The 15,373-nt window shown below is 48.7% G+C and overlaps 1 protein-coding gene across 1 annotated transcript in view; it reads left to right on the forward strand.

Moving 5' to 3' along the window:
- Positions 1-12,777: 12,777 nt before the first annotated feature.
- rad21b (RAD21 cohesin complex component b) overlaps positions 12,778-15,373 on the forward strand; it is a 146,702-nt gene continuing 144,106 nt past the window's right edge. The window contains exon 1 of the mRNA XM_072467417.1: positions 12,778-12,851. The gene's annotated coding sequence lies outside the window, so the exon portion shown is untranslated. The remainder of the gene's footprint in view (positions 12,852-15,373) is intronic.

Genomic DNA, 15,373 nt, shown 5'->3' on the forward strand with positions numbered 1-15,373 from the left:
CCATGAGGGACCTTGTCAAAGGCCTTACTGAAGTCCATATAGACAACATCCACTGCCCTACCTGCATCAATCATCTTTGTGACCTCCTCGAAAAACTCTATCAAGTTAGTGAGACACGACCTCCCCTTCACAAAACCATGCTGCCTCTCACTAATATGTCCATTTGCTTCCAAATGGGAGTAGATCCTGTCTCGAAGAATTCTCTCCAGTAATTTCCCTACCACTGAAGTAAGGCTCACCGGCCTGTAGTTCCCTGGATTATCCTTGCTACCCTTCTTAAACAGAGGAACAATATTGGCTATTCTCCAGTCCTCCGGGACATCACTTGAAGACAGTGAGGATCCAAAGATTTCTGTCAAGGCCTCAGCAATTTCCTCTCCAGCCTCCTTCAGTATTCTGGGGTAGATCCCATCAGGCCCTGGGGACTTATCTACCTTAATATTTTTTAAGACGCCCAACACCTCGTGTTTTTGGATCTCAATGTGACCCAGGCTATCTACACACCCTTCTCCAGACTCATTATCTACCAATTCCTTCTCTTTGGTGAATATTGGTATATATCGGTCATGTTGTACTCTGTGGTGTGTCATGACATTCTGGGCTAGTGTCCGGTCAATTCCAGCCCCACTTGATCCGGAGTTGCAACACAAGTGAAATTAAATGTTATTTTAAAAATACCCGAGGTCCTTGGCTGAGCCCAATAAACTGCAGTTACCAGGTTTGTAGCTTTACAATACGAGTAACCTTTTATTATGTACAGTATTCTAATCAAACTGATAGAAAATATAACTATCTACTACCCCATTCCCAAACCCCCCTTCCTAATTCTCCACACACATTCATAAACAATGCAGAGGGGAAAGGGAAAGAAAATAGCAATAAAACTACAAGGATAAGGATCTTTGATGCACTGGGGTGACTTCCAGTCAATGTTTTTCTGGAGTTCAGACTTTCGCTTTGGTAATTCTTCCTTCCAGACTCGAGTTAGTTTTCCCTGACAAGGTTGTCTACTTTCTCTGCAGATTTAGCATTATTTCAGGTTTACAGCAAAACATGTGCAAGGCTCTCATTGCTTTCAGAACAGAGCGGTTCTTTCATTTCAGGAAGCAAGAGAGAGAGCACAAATCATTTCATTTTCAAGGTCGAAACACTTCTGCTCCTTTCTCTCAGAAAGCATCACACAAAAATGAATCACTAACCACTGTCAGGCAGAACACTGTCCCTGGCCAACCCATCAAGTGTCAATTAACCAATTGTTATAACCTGCCTACTGACGATTGGCTGGGGACTAATGATTATCCCACAATCCTATGGGAGTATGAACTTCCCCAATGAGGGGGGCGGAGAAACTCCTACTATAAATAAGCTGGCCAGTCCAGGAACCAAGAGGAAGGAGAAGGTAGCAAGGGAAGTTACTGCTGCTACTACTATGTATATATTGTTATAGTAAATAAAATTTATTATTTTGTATCCTTAAAACTCGTGCTGGATTCTTTGGGGCCTTTACAAAACTGGTGACGAAGGTAAAAGTGAATAGCTGTCTACACTGCTGAAGCCACCTCCCTGGATTTTTGTTGGATACAGGTTGGAAGTTGTTCTCTATTATACCATGCCTCTGTACGGACGTTTGGATGTTTTTGATGCTGCGCTGGAACCAGTACACGCAACGGATGCGTTACTATTTCCGGGCAAACAATATCACTGAAAACGAGTGCCAGGTGGTCATATTGCTCACCGCCTGCGGGCTGCATACGTTTGGGGTGATTAGGAGCCTTACGTACCCAGCTGCTCCGGACACCAAAACGTTTGACGAACTTGTGAATATAGTGGGGCAACACTTTAACCCAACCCCGTCCACGATAGTCCAGTGTTACCGGTTTAATACCGCTGAGAGGACCCCTGGAGAATCCCTTGCCGATTTTTTTAATCCAGGCTACGCGGGATTGCGGAATACTGTGACTATGGTGAGACCTTGTCAGAAATGTTATGCGACCGTTTGGTTTGCGGTATTAACAATGCGGCCACCCAGAGAAAGTTGTTAGCGGAGCCAACATTGACTTTTCAACAGGCAATACAAATAGTCTTGTCCCGAGAGAGCGCAGAGCGAGGAGTACAGGAGCTACAGGGAATGGAAGTGCATGCCTTGGGGCGAAACCCTTTCCGCCCAAAAACGTCCCTCCGCACTCCTGCGGTACCTTGGGCGAGGCAACGACCAGACCGACGCCAGTGGCCATCGGACATTCCTCCCCGAAGGGAGCCTTCTCCAGAGCCAATGGATGAGGAGCCATGTCCGTGTCAGACTTGTAGGCGCCGACCCCGTCGCGGACGGCGGTCCTGGGGACGCCAGAGGCGCCGTCGTTCCGACCGTAACTGGGACCAGCCCAGGGGCCGTAACTGGGACCAGCCCAGAGGCCGTACCTTCCATGTGGATGAACCTGCGGCGACCACTCCTGAGGACGTGGAGACGGAGGACGACTGCCTGCAGCTGCATTGTGTGGCAGCTCCCCGTGTGGCCCCCATTAAGGTGACAGTACGGGTCAATGGCCACCCGCTGGAGATGGAGTTGGATACTGGCGCAGCGGTCTCCGTGATCGCCCAGAGGACATTCGACCGCATCAAGCAGGGTATACAGACCCTTACACTAACTGACTCACAGGCCAGGTTGGCCACCTACACGGGGGAACCACTGGACATTGCAGGAACTACAATGACCCCTGTTGTCTATGGACGCCAGGAGGGGCGTTTCCCACTTATCGTAGTGCGTGGCCATGGGCCCAGCCTGTTGGGTCGGGATTAGTTGCGCCATTTGCGGTTGCAATGGCAGCACATCCTCCAAACAGTTTCTGGAGGGTTGACTGAGGTGCTAGGACGATACCCAGAGGTATTCCAGCCTGGTCTGGGGAAAATAAAAGGGGCCGTAGCCCGTATCCAAGTTGAACCAGGAGCCACACCGCGCTATTTCCGGGCGCGCCCAGTGCCTTACGCTTTGCTCGAAGGTAGAAGGGGAGCTCACTCGTTTGGAGAGTTTGGGTATTATCAGGCCTGTCCGTTTTGCTGACTGGGCAGCACCAATTGTGCCAGTAATGAAGCCAGATGCCACAGTTCGCTTGTGTGGCGACTATAAACTTACAGTGAATACAGTTTCCCGACTCGACCGATACCCAATGCCTCGCATAGAGGATCTCTACGCGAAACTTGCAGGCGGACTCTCATTCACAAAATTAGATATGAGTCACGCCTACCTGCAGTTGGAGCTGGACCCTGCCTCCCGACCATATGTAAGAATTAACACACACCGGGGCCTGTATGAATATACACGGTTGCCCTTTGGAGTATCCTCTGCCTGTGCAATTTTTCAACGTGTTATGGAGGGCATTTTGAGAGGTTTACCACGTGTGGCTGTCTACCTAGATGACGTGTTGATTACAGGGACGTCGGAGCAAGAGCATTTGGAAAATCTGGAGGCTGTCCTTAAACGTCTTTCGGAGGCTGGAGTCCGTTTACGTCACACAAAGTGCGTATTTCAGGCAAAAGAAGTAGTCTACCTAGGTTATCGGGTGGACCGCGAGGGTCTGCACCCCGTCGCAGAGAAGGTGCGTGCAATTCAACATGCCCCCACCCCGACTGACACTTCGCATCTTTTCTCGGTCTCGTAAACTATTACGGGAAGTTCCTCCCCAATTCGGCAACTACGCTGGCCCCCTTACACCTGCTGCTAAAGAAAAATCACACCTGGGTTTGGGGTCAGCCGCAAGAAACCGCTTTCCGGCGGGTAAAGCAACAATTGTCGTCGTCTGGGTTACTAACCCACTATGATCCGGGAAAGCCTTTGCTCGTCACATGTGATGCATCCCCGTATGGTATTGGGGCTGTCCTGTCCCACAAGATGGAGAACGGGGCCGAGCGACCGATAGCTTTCGCCTCCCGCACATTGACTGCAGCGGAGAAGAAGTACGCGCAGATCGAGAAGGAGGGCCTGGCAGTGGTTTTCGCGGTGAAACGCTTCCACCAGTATGTGTACGGCCGCCATTTCACTATCGTGACTGATCATAAGCCCCTGCTGGGACTCTTCAGAGAGGATAAGCCGATACCGCCCATTGCTTCTGCACGGATCCAGCGCTGGGCTTTGTTGCTTGCTGCATATGAGTATTCCCTGGAGCACAAACCAGGTACGCAGATAGCAAATGCCGACGCACTGAGCCGATTGCCTTTATCGACCAGCCCCATGTCGACCCCCACGACCGGTGAGGTGGTCGCAACCCTAAATTTTATGGACACCTTGCCTGTCACGGCATCACAGATCCGTGAGTGGACCCAGACGGAGCCAGTCCTGTCAAAGGTTCGGCACATAGTCCTGTATGGTGGGCAGCATAGACAGCTCCCAGGCGAGTTACGGGCATTTTCCTCCAAGCTGTCAGAGTTCAGCGTGGAAGACGGCATCCTCTTGTGGGGGACGCGTGTGGTTGTCCCGGAAAAAGGCCAGGAGCTGATATTATCAGACTTGCACAATGGGCATCCGGGCGTGACCAAGATGAAAATGTTGGCCCGGAGTTATGTCTGGTGGCCAGGCCTCGACACCGACATTGAGAAGGTGGCCCAAAACTGCTCCATTTGCCAGGAGCAACAGAAGCTTCCGCCAGCCGCGCCCCTACATCACTGGGAATGGCCAGGGCGGCCTTGGGCACGCTTACATGCAGATTTCGCAGGCCCTTTTCAGGGATCCATGTTCCTCCTACTAATTGACGCCCAGTCCAAATGGCTGGAGGTGCATAAGATGCAGGGGACAACGTCCTGCGCAACAATTGAAAAGATGCATTTATCGTTTAGTACGCATGGCCTCCCCGAGGTGCTGGTCACGGATAATGGCACTCCATTCACGAGTGAGGAGTTTGCTAGGTTTACAAAGATGAACGGCATCCGCCATATCCGCACTGCCCCTTACCACCCGGCTTCAAATGGGTTGGCAGAGCGTGCAGTGCAAACATTCAAAAGAGGCCTAAAGAAGCAGTCTTCCGGATCAATGGACACGAGACTGGCTCGGTTTTTGTTTACGTACAGGACCACCCCCCATACAGTGACTGGGGTAGCTCCCGCAGAACTCCTAATGGGCCGGAGACTTCGCACCCGCCTTAGTATGGTCTTCCCGGACATTGGCGCAAAAGTACGCCGCACACAAGAACGGCAGGGACTGGGATTGTCTCAGCATCGTCCGATTCGGCAGTTTGCGCCCGGTGACCCAGTATTCGTGTGGAATTTTGCTGGTGCCCAATGGGTTCCTGGGGTAATCTTTCGCCAAACGGGCCCTATATCGTACCAAGTGCAAGCCCAGGGTCGTCTCCAGCGAAAACATGTAGACCACGTCCGGTCCAGAAGATCATCCCCGCAAAAGATTCCCCGCCCCCGGAGCTCAGTTCAACAGCGGCAAAGACCAGAAACAAGGGAAGGTAGTCCTCCAAATCTTCCACTGGTGCCTCACTCAAAGCCTGCGCAGGTCATGACGGGACCGAATGGGGACAGAGACGCTGACATGACGGAGGCAGCAGACTCTGACTCCGAGATGGAGACACAGGATGAATCAGAGGGGGAATCCTCGGGTCCACAGGCCGTGGATGTACAACCACGCCGTTCATCACGGAAGCGCCGGTCTCCGTCTTGTTATACGCCGCCTGATCCAGCGCCGCGTGCAAATGGCGTCCGGCCTGCGGCCAAACGAGTTCGACGCCTTCCTTCGCCAGGGCCTACGGTGGATTCCTTGGACTTTGGGGGGGAGGGATGTTATAACCTGCCTACTGACGATTGGCTGGGGACTAATGATTATCCCACAATCCTATGGGAGTATGAACTTCCCCAATGAGGGGGGCGGAGAAACTCCTACTATAAATAAGCTGGCCAGTCCAGGAACCAAGAGGAAGGAGAAGGTAGCAAGGGAAGTTACTGCTACTACTATGTATATATTGTTATAGTAAATAAACTTTATTATTTTGTATCCTTAAAACTCGTGCTGGATTCTTCGGGGCCTTTACAAAACCAATCAAACCGACTCCCTCCACAACCAGGTTCCTAAGATCCACTGAGTGCTCAGGAGTCTGGTTTCTCCTTTCCAAAATACAAAACCTGGGAACAGTGTCCTGGCAAGCATGCTGTTTCACTTTGAGTCTTCTGCTTAAAGGCACATCCCGATTATGTGTCCATCAAAATAATAAAGAGAAAAGAAAAGAAATGGGGCAGCATGGTGGCACGCACTGCTGCCGCACAGCTCCAGGGACCCGGGTTCAATTCCGGCCTGAGTGGAGTTTGCACTTTCCCGTGTCTGCATGGGTTTCCTCCGGGTGCTCCGGTTTCCTCCCACAGTCCAAAGATGTATGGGTTAGGTAGATTGGCCATGTTAAATTGCCCCTTAGTGTCAGAAATAAGGTTAGGTGGGGTTACTGGGTTAGGGTTATGGGTGTAAGTAAGTAGGGTGCTTTTCCAGGTGCCGGTGCAGAGTCGATGGGCCGAATGGCCTCCTTCTGCACTGTAAATTATATGATTCTATAACAAAGAAAATAAACAGAAAGGACTCTTACAATACAGTTACATACAGTTAGGATTAAGCACAGTCTGAGGGGCTTCACATAGTTATAATAATAATTTTTATTAGTGTCACAAAGTAGGCTTACATTAACACTGCAATGAAGTTACTGTGAAAATCCCCTAGTTATCAGCCCCTCAGTGTACAATGGGTGAAAGGCCTTAGACAGTGGCCTTTCCCCATTGTGCCTTGGTGGCGGATGCCCCAGGCTTGAGTGTGTCCCTCAGCATGTAATCCTGGACCTTGGAATATGCCAGTCGATGACAATTCTTTGCACTGGAAGATCAATATCCACAGCTGCTTCGAAGGGCAGCTTGCAGTAGCGTAGAGACTTTGTGCGTGCATGAAGGATCTGACGGGGAGTGCCCTTCTCACCACCAGCCAAGCTATGTCTTGGTGCTTGTTTGAAAGTTCTGGCGATGAGGTGTTCTTCCAAATTACTTTGACAATAATCATCTCCTTTTTCCTCAGGGCCTCGAGGACTTACTGGGTAAATTTATTTTATGTGGAGGGGGGAGTTAAATGTGTAGATGGGATTGAAATTCTAAGAACACAAGAATTTACCAGAATGTTGCCTGGTATGGAGGGCATTAGCTATGAGGAGCGATTGAATAAACTCGGTTTGTTCTCACTGGAATGAAGGAGGTTGAGGGGAGACCTGATAGAGGTATACAAAATTATGAGGGGCATAGACAGAGTGGATAGTCAGAGGCTTTTCCCCAGGGTAGAGGGGTCAATTACTAGGGGGCATAGGTTTAAGGTGAGAGGGGCAAGGTTTAGAGTAGATGTACGAGGCACGTTTTTTACGCAGAGGGTAGTGGGTGTCTGGAACTCGCTACCGGAGGAGGTAGTGGAAGCAGGGACGATAGGGACATTTAAGGGGCATCTTGACAAATATATGAATAGGATGGGAATAGAAGGATACGGACCCAGGAAGTGTAGAAGATTGTAGTTTAGTCGGGCAGCATGGTCGGCACGGGCTTGGAGGGCCGAAGGGCCTGTTCCTGTGCTGTACATTTCTTTGTTCTTTGTTCTAGGAGCAGGAGTAAAGTAGGCAATTCAGCCACCCTAGCCAGCTCCGTCATTCAGTGCGATCATGACTAATCTCATTTCGGCCTCAACTGCTTTCCTATCCATTCTCCACAACCCTTCAACCCATTACTAATGAAAAATCTATCTATCTCCTCCCTCGTGTCCCAGCTTCCATCGCATTCTGGGGTAGTGTATTTCACAGATACACGACCCTTTGAGAGAAGTAATTTCTCCTAATATCTGTTTTAAATATGCTCCCCCTTATCCTAATTCTATGACCTCTCATTCTAGATTGCCCAAGAAGCGGAAGCATCCTCTCTACGTCTACCTTGTCAATCCTCTTGATCATTTTATATACTTTATTAGATCACAGAATCCCTACAGTGTAGAAGGAGGCCATTCAGCCCATCGAGTCTGCACCGACTCTGCAAAAGAGCACCCTACCTAGGCCCACTTCCCGCACTGTCCCTGGAACCCCACCTAACCTTTGGACACTAAGGGGCAATTTAGCAAGGCCAATCCACCTAACCTGCACATCTTTGAACTGTGGGAGGAAACCGGAGCACCTGAAGGAAACCCACGCAGACACAGGGAAAACATACAAACACCACACAGTCACCCAAGGTCGGAATTGATGCCGGGTCTCTGGCGCTGTGAGGCAGTAGTGCTAATCACTGCGTCACCTTGCTGCCCAACAATCTCCTCTCATTCTTCTAAACTCTGGAGAGTATAGGCCCAAACTGCTCAATTTCTCTTCATAATACAAAACCCTCACCTCTGGAATCAATCTAGTGAACCTCCTCTGAACTACCTCCAATGCAACATCCCTCAAGGGGCCCAAAACTGTGCACAATACTTCAGGTGCAATCTCACTATTGCCTTGTACAGCTGCAGTAACACTTCCCTACTTTTATACTCTATTCCTTTCATAATAAATTCCAAAATTCCATTTGCCTTCCTGATCACCTGCGCATACTAGTTTTCTGCAATTCGTGCATGAGGAGATTTATCTGCACCGAGGCACTCAAAACTTGTCTCAATTTAGATAATAAGTTGCCTTTCTGTTTTTCCAACCAAAATGGATAACCTCGCACTTTTCCATGTTAAACTCCATCTGCCAAATTTTGGCCCACTCACCATCCACATCCATTTGTAGACTTATTTCTTCTTTTTTTTCTAAATGTTTTTATTGGGTTTTTGAACAAAGTATATTTACTGTTATGTACACAGCATAAGAAATATATATATATCTTTATGTGCATATATATATATATATATATATACATATGTACACACATATATATATATATATATATTATAGATAGATAGAAGAGAAGGGCACACCCAAACATACCAAAAAAAAAAGTAATAATAAAAAATAAAATAGAATAACTGGTAAGGTATTGTGTACCAACTCAACAGCAGCAACTCTGTACAACTGGCAAAATTATTTACAACACATAAGTAGGCAACTGTTTGTGGGGGGAGGGAGTGGGGGATGGAGGCTGGGGGGGGTAAATATACATTTGGGTGCCGGAGAAACAATTACAGTGGGCAATACTCGAATGGGTTTGGTGTTGGTGTTGTCACTTGCTTCTCCCGGACGGATCTCGCTGCCTTTGTCGTCTCGCGCTCACCTCTGCTTCAGCCATTCCTCCCGTCTTTCGCCTGTATTCTCCTTGTTCTCTGTTCCTGGAGATGCCAAGTTTGTTATCGTATCCCGTGCCCTCCTTCTGGCTGTCATTTCCCTGCCTCCCCCCCACCTCCCTGGTTCTCCTCTCTTGTTTCCTGTCCCTTCGCCTTCCCTCTCCCCCGCACCCTCCTGGGGCTCACCTTTCTTTCCTCTTAGGTTTAGCTGTCCCCCCCCACCTACTCCCCTCTCCTGGTCTATCTCTCCCTCTCATACTTTGGCTACTTTCCCCTGATTCTTGGCTACCTGGCTATTCTTCTGCTTGTTCATTGGCCACAAACAGGTCCCGGAACAATTGGGTGAATGGCTCCCACGTTCTGTGGAAGCCGTTGTCTGACCCTCAGATGGCGAATTAGATTTTCTCCATTTGGAGAGATTCCGAGAGGTCGGACAGCCAGTCTGCAGCTTTGGGTAGCGCTGCTGACCGCCAGCCGAACAGGATTTTCCGGCGGGTGATCAGGGAGGCAAAGGCAAGGGCGTCCGCCCTCCTCCCCAGGAGTAGATCTGGCTGGTCTGAAACCCCGAAAACCGCCACTTTCGGGCATGGCTCCACCCTCATCCCCACCACTTTGGGGCAAGACCAGAACATGTGGGCGTGGTTGGCCGGGCCTCCTTGGCACCGTTCACATCTATCCTCCACCTCCGGGAAGAACCTACTCATATGGGTTCTTGTTAAGTGGACTCTATGTACCAGTTTTAGCTGCGTCAGGCTGAGCCTTGCGCACGTGGAGGTGGTGTTGACCCTGTGCAGTGTTTCGTTCCAGAGTCCCCGCCCTATTTCAATCCCCAGGTCCTCCTCCCATTTCTTTCTTCTTGCGTCCAGTACGGTGTCGGCCCTCTACCAGTCAGTCATACATGTCGCTACAGTTTCCTTTATCTAGTATGCTTGCACCCAGTAACTCTTCCAGTAATGTCTGTCGTGGCAGTTGTGGGTACGTCCTTGTCTCATTTCGTAGGAAGTTTTTGAGTTGTAGATACCTTAGCTCGTTCCCCCTGGCTAGCTGGAATTTCTCTGTCGGTAGACTTATTTCTTTATTCCAACTTACTATCCCACCTATTTTCGTGTCATTTGGAAATTTGGCTTAGTATCTTCTTTCCCTGCATCCAAGTCATTAATATAGAATGTAAATGGTTGCAGCCCAAGGACTGAACCCTGTGGCAATCTACCAGTTAGGTTCAAGGTTGCATTAGCTGACCAGTCAGTTCATGATGGAGATAATGCAATTCAGCCTGTGCTCCTGGCGTAATGAGGGAAAATTATTTCTTCTGATCACTATTCTGTTATCCTTTCTCAATACATGACAAGAACAGGATAAAACTTGATTGTGATTGCTTCATTGGTGTAAATAGAACATTAAACACTCACTGTGTAGATTCATACATGAAGAATGGTCAGCGGAGTTAGGTATCTGAGCGTAGCTGCCATCCATAGAATCATGCATCCTGAACATGGAGGAAAGAGAACAAATTTCTGAAAATCATATTTTAACATTGCTATTAATACAATGGATTTTAGTTAGAAGTAGAAGAGGCAAGGGCAGCACGGTGGAGCAGTGGGTTAGCCCTGCTGCCTCACGGTGTCGAGGTCCCAGGTTCGATCCCAGCTCTGGGTCACTGTCCGTGTGGAGTTTGCACATTCTCCCTGTGTTTGCGTGGGTTTCGCCCCCACAACCCAAAAGATGTGCAGGGTAGGTGGATTGGCCACGCTAAATTACCCCTTAATTGGAAAACAAAATGAATTGGGTACTCTAAATTTATTTTTAAATATATATATACAAATATATACAAACAAGGACATGCATTTTGAAAAGTTGGTTCAGCAAAACAAATATATTCCTTCCATAGATCATCATGTAAAATTTACTTTAGCTCGAACTCTATATGCCATCAAATCTCTTTATTCAGACATTTCAGAATTTGACCTTGCAGCAGATCAAGACCTACGGAAACTATTAAGGGGCAACCTTCCCTTAAAATGTTTTTCACATTGACCAACGTCCCATCACCTTCCCTGGGGGGGTCTGGAGCATTGCTGAACATTTTACCCAGACCAAGAGGACCCGGAGTACTGCTACCAATCAGCAGCATTTGCGACAGCTGGCCACATGGACCATCATGGCCGACGGCCCTGTGAGGACTCACCTACCTGCCAGACGTGTGCTCCCCGGTGTCTGAGCTTACTACATGGATGAGGATGACAGCTCCTACCAACAGTTGTACTGCGTGGCTTCATTGCGGGTGGCCCTGATCCAAGTTTCTCCGCAGGTGAAGGGACACTCCATCTGAAAGGAACTTGACACTGGAGCAGCAGTGTCCGTGATCAGCCGCTGCACGTACAACAGGATTCGGTCAGGCCTCCAGATACTGACCCTTCGGGCCACCAATGCCTGGCTTGCCACATATGGAGGAATCACTGGTGATAGTGGGCACCTCAATGGTCCTCGTTCAATATGGGCAGCAGTCCGCGTATCTACGCCTGGTCGTGGTCCTTAGAGGCGGATCGAGTTTGCTGGGACGGGATTGGTTGTGCCACCTACAGCTAGATTGGCAGAGAGTGTGTAGTATGCACCCGCATAGCCTTGAAGGTGTTTTGTCGAAGTTTCCAACCGTCTTCCAGGGAGGCTTGGACACCATAAAGGGTCTGGTTGCCCGCATTAGCGTTGACCCCTTGGCTCAACCATGTTATTTCTGCGCTCGGCCAGTGCCATTCTCCTTGTAGCCCAAAGCAGATGCTGAGTTAGACCGACTGGCAAGTCTGAACATTATTCGCCCTCTCCAATTCTCCGACTGGGTATCGCCAATCATACCCGTGATGAAACTGGATTGCTCCGTACACCTATGTGGTGATTACAAGATGACGATGAACCGGGTCTCTGTAAGTTATAGCAACTCATCAGCTGAACAAAAAAACTGAACAAAACTGGACAAGAACTAGAAAGGATATATCCCATTTTAAAAGGACAAATGCTGTACAGAAAACAGAATCCATGTCTGCAGGCATATACATCCGTAAGACTCATATCAGATAGGAATAAAGTAGGCCAGAGTCATGACAGGACCAACGGAAAAATTATCCGGGAAGATCTAAACGGCCCGAATTCACTCCAAGATAAACAATGGGATGTAAATCAGTTGTGCCCTGGCCAGACAAAATCACACTATACCGATGGGAAAGTGATTAAAGTTGTTCCCAACATCCACTTGAGCCATTTGCAAGAGATCAGCGGTCTCCAGAGACATTATGGAACCTTTTGTGGAGAAACTGATCAAATCAATTTCATCCCGTCAGCAATTAGCAGCTTTGTCCTGGAACTCATCTGTGGGAGGGGCCAGGCAGCTCCATTCAGGCTTTTGCCCTTAAAAATACAGGACTCAAGAGGCTCTCGCTCTGTTGCTTCGCTCTCTCTTCACTTGCTACTGGGCGTCTACCAGACTATAAGACAGAAGGTCACGAACACCAGACTACACAGGATCAAAGCCCAGCAGCCAAAAGGACCAGTCAGTTTTGAGGAAGAGCCAGAGACATCCGTGCCGGTTTAACTATTCTTCCTGGGAATGGTGAGTATACTCCCTCAGCCCACAGAAACTCCCAATTAGGTTAGATTGTTGAGGTTGGGGTGGGTGAGTGGATATATATATATATGTTTGTGTTTACTTAAGTAAACCTGTGTAAAAGTAAGAATTTTTGATGTGTCGTTTACCTTGCTTCCCATAGTATTTTTATTACCGGTGTTTGTGTGGTATAGTCTGAATTATGGAGGGCGTAATTTTCTTGAATAAATTATTTGTTTGTAAATTTACCATTGTTGTGGTCTCACCTTTCTTTCACTGTCGCAATAATTGCCAGAACATAATTCCGTAGTCGAGGACCCAAAAGGAATCCGAGTGCATGGTAGTGTATTTGGACAAAGTCTTAATTACGGGCTCATCTGACCAAGAGCATTTACACAACCTGGCCGTTTAACTCTGGCACTCCAAGGAGCTCAGCGTTCACCTCTGACAGGAAAAGTGTGTATTCAACGTATCCAGTCACATTTCTGGGGTACCGCCATGTGTTGCATCCCGCAGAATAGAAAGTACAGGCGTTCCGACAGGCTCCCGTACCAGATGGGCAGAAGGAATTTTGCTCACTTTTAGGCCTTGTGGACAATTATGGCAAGTACATCCCTAGTTGGCCACGCTCTTAGGGCCTCTCCACCGTCTTTTGAAGAAAGGTCAACTGTGGGAATGGGCCCAAGCACAGAAAACATCTTTCATCACAGTGAAACAGCAGCTATCATCCTCAAAACGGCTGACCCATTTTGACCCTTCAAAACCGCACTTTTTTTAAAATTTAGAGCACCCAATTATTATTTTCCCAATTAAGAGGCAATCTAATTTAGCGTGGCCTGATAATCCTTTTGGGTTGTGGGAGTGAGACCCAAGAAGACATGGTGAGAGACCCATGCAGACATGGAAAGAATGTACAACTCTACACGGACAGTGATTGGATCCAGGTCCTCAACCCGTGAGGCAGCAGCGCTAACCACTGTGCTGCCTCTCAAAACCGCTCTTGATGATGTGCAATGCCTCTCCTTATGTGGTTGGAGCCATACTTGTCCACCAGATGGTCAACAGGTCAGAGCACCCCATCGCTTTCGCCTCAAAGGCGTTGGCCGATGCAGAAAGAGAAGGAAGGGTTGGCTGTTGTTTTTCTGGAAAAGTTTAATCTATGTGTCTACGGACATACATTCACTGTATTCACGAACCACACGCCCATGCTTGATTATTCAAGCAGGATCGGTTGATTTCCCCCCCCCCCCCCCCCATCCTCCATTCGCGTCAGCTCTGATCCAGCATTGGCAATGCTGTTAGCCGTGCTCGAGTATGTACTGGAGCACCGTCCCGGGGTCAAGCTTCCCCATGCAATTGTGTTGAGCCCCTCTCCCTCCCCACCAGGCCACCTACGCCTGCATCGGCAGACGAGATTATTGATGCCCTCCATTTTATGGACACCCTGCTGGTTATGGCGTCCCACATCCATGGTTGAACCCAGATGAACCCACAATTGTGTATAATCAGTCACATCATCCAGTATGGGGCCCAACACCGCGCCTTGCTGGGATATCTAAAGGCCTATACTTCTAAGATTCAGGAGCTGAGCATCGAGGATGGTGTTATCCTTTAGGGTGCTCGAGTGGTGGTTCCTGAACGCAGTCCACTCCTACAAGACCTCCAAAACAGACACCCAGGAGTGTCCAAGGTTAAGATGTTGGCCCACAGCTCCTTTTGGTGACCAGAATCGACGCTGGCATAGATAGATTGGCACAGCGCTGCATGCAATGCCAAGAGCATGAGAAGATGCCTCCGGCAGCACCACTCCACATGGGCGAATTGCCGAGTCGGCGGTGGACTCGCCTCCACATGGACTTTGTGGGACTTTTTCAGGGGGCAATGTTCCTCATCATCGTGGACGCCCATTCAAAATGGATGGAGGTCCACAGAATGCATGTAACTACGGCTCGAGCCACCATGGAGTGGCTTCGTCAAACTTTCAGTACGTGCAGTATACCCGAGGCGTTGGTGTCCGGCATCGGGATGGCATTCGCAAGTGCGGAATTTGGAGCATTCCCATCCATAAATGGAATGCACCATGTGCGTACCACCCCATACCACCCGGCTTCTAATAGGTTGACTGAACGGGCGGTACAAGCGTTTAGCTCGGGATAAACAGACATCTAGCTCTTGGGAGACCTATTTGGCTCAGTTCCTGTTTTGTTACCGCACGACTCAAAAATATCAAAATTCCTAGATTGGCAATTTTTGCATGTGTCCTGTTGTCAATACAGGCAGTTTGAAAGAATGTGCTGCTGAGATACGTGAACTAATTCACTGGTCATGGATGGTGCTTGGGCTTGAGATAGGGTTTCTTGAAGTAGGCTGATATATTACTTCCATTTTCTACGTGCTGATTGTAAGGCCAAAACTGTTGCATGCAAGGGAGTATTGAGTCCATGCCACAATCCATGACCAGTGAATTAGTTCACTTATCTCAGCAGCACATTTTCAAACTGCCTATAATGATAACAGGACACATGCAA

This window comes from Scyliorhinus torazame, chromosome 11, assembly GCF_047496885.1.
Source record: "Scyliorhinus torazame isolate Kashiwa2021f chromosome 11, sScyTor2.1, whole genome shotgun sequence".
Taxonomy (NCBI): Eukaryota; Metazoa; Chordata; class Chondrichthyes; order Carcharhiniformes; family Scyliorhinidae; genus Scyliorhinus; species Scyliorhinus torazame.